The 2,246-nt window shown below is 39.9% G+C and overlaps 1 pseudogene; it reads left to right on the plus strand.

The window, feature by feature from the left end:
- The first annotated feature begins 850 nt into the window (after positions 1 to 850).
- LOC134912477 (5S ribosomal RNA) lies at positions 851 to 968 on the plus strand (annotated as a pseudogene).
- The last annotated feature ends 1,278 nt before the right edge of the window (positions 969 to 2,246 follow it).

The following is a 2,246-nucleotide window of genomic DNA, read 5'->3' on the forward strand; positions in this document are numbered from 1 at the left end:
GCGCGCGCCTTCGGCGCGCGCATGCTTTTTTTCTGGCTATATGGGGGGGGGCACGCAAATTTTTTTATAGCAATGGAGGGGGGGGGCGCATTTTGAAATCTCGCACTGGGAGCCAAATTGTCTAGAAACGGCCCTGCTTGTTACCAGCATTCCATTCATTTATCAAGTTATTCCACGTTACTGGAGTTCTGCTTTGTTTCAGTTATTTACAAATCCATTTACATCCAGTTACCAAGTTATTTCAAATTTGTGTTACCAGTGAGTTTTGCTTAAAACCATTTTCATCCAGTTACCCAGTTGTTTCACGTTTTGTTATCAGAGACTTTATTTGCTTTAAACCTTCTGCATTCAGCCATCAACTTATCACCAATATATATTTGTTGAGACTTTTATTTATTACCTTGGATTCAGTTACCGTTTATCATTTCATTTCTGCTACTACCAATGCTACGTACCATCTATTGTTATATCATTGTTCTGTGACCTTTGTGTTTATTAAACATCAGCACATATGCGCAGGACTTTTATTCAGCCTCTACGTTTCATGTGTCATTCCAACACTGACCCACTAGTGCCCCCTCTGGGAACAGATGAAATCAGAACCCTGACAGTTTGTGTGTATAGATATCTAGATATCTAGATATCTATCTTGTGATTCCTTGGTTTGAATTCTATATAGAGGTTGCTTTTTGGGCTCCCAGCACTACCAGGTAGGACATATCCACCTGTGGTTCAGGGTAAGAGATACTTACATTTGGTTTGGTTTATACATATTCTTATAGGACCTTTTATTTTTGAATTTCAAGTTGGAATTCTTTGGGCTCCCAGTGTTACCAGGTATTACCAGGTTACCTGCGGTCAAACCACACTGAGTATGCCCAATCTCGTCTGATCTTGGAAGCCAAGCACTGTGGGGCCCGGTCGGTACCTGGTGGGAGACCACCAGAGAATACTGGGTACTGCAGGTATATTTATCTAAACCTGTGATACAAGACTTCCAATTCCTTGAAATATTAAGTGTTTTATTTAGTACAAGGCACATCTCAAGTGGTAGAGCCTGGTGCACATTCTCCTTCCTGCAACGCATTTCCCTCATTTGGGAGGACTATACCTAAATCCATCAGGAATAAGATCTACACCAGACTACAGACCTATATTTTCGCTCCTTTAGCCATTGCGTCCTAAGTTGTATTTGTATGTATAACAAAAAATTATCTGTCCCCCCCCCCACTGTTCTTTTTAAAGTGAATAAAAATAAAATAGATATTTTAACAGACGTATTGTTTATAGCAATTTATTAAGAGTGCCCCAGAATAGACTTATAGTCTTTCTTCTTTCTCTTGGTTTTTGCGCCTATAGAAGAACCAGCACTTTTTTAGAAATTTTGACCCTGTCGACCTAATGTCTGTCTAACATAAGGTGTCTATCAATTGACTGGCAAGTGACCCCGTAGCCCTCTATCCAGCCCATCAGATATATCTCATGGTACAATTGTATGCAGTACGATATATCGCATGCGATGTATAGCGGCTTCATCAATCGCATGTGATATATCTTATGCAAAAATAGCACAAAAGTACCAAATAGTATGGAATCACTCCCGGGAAGGGCCTGGGGGAGTTCAAGGGAAATTACATCCGACTTCAGCCTCAGACTTATCGTTGTAGTGTACGGGGCCCTTCAGACATATCGTTGTAGTGTACGGGGCCCTTCAGACATATCAAATAGGCAGGTGCGCGGCCAACAGCAGCAGGTAGGAGGAAGGTCAGTTCCTCAAAAGCTAAGTAATAGAAAAGAAAATGGGTACCAGCGCTGGCTGAATGGGGTCAAGTTGATAAATTATCAACAATACTAAAAGTAATAATAGTAATAATCACAACAATAATTTATAATGATATTAATAATAATAATGCGGATGGTTTGTTCTATGTAAAAAATATAACAATTTAATAACATCTCATATAAGACAGTTCTAAAAGAAGAGGAATTCCTCTTGCCACTAGGTGGCAATAAAAACAAAAATAAAGCTTATCTGGACAAAATTCATAAATTCACATTCTCCAATATTGAAGTATGTCCAATCCTAAAGGCTAGGACAGCCTCCCTCTGTGCATTCACTGTACTGGGTGGATATTTACCAGATCCCCTTGTTGATGTGCATCAGCATTGGAGCAAGTCCATAATGTAGCTGTAGGGGTATAGCCAGTTGAATGGAAAAATCCAGTGATGGGAGAAAGTCCAAATAG

Source organism: Pseudophryne corroboree, chromosome 4 (assembly GCF_028390025.1).
Source record: "Pseudophryne corroboree isolate aPseCor3 chromosome 4, aPseCor3.hap2, whole genome shotgun sequence".
Lineage (NCBI taxonomy): Eukaryota > Metazoa > Chordata > Amphibia > Anura > Myobatrachidae > Pseudophryne > Pseudophryne corroboree.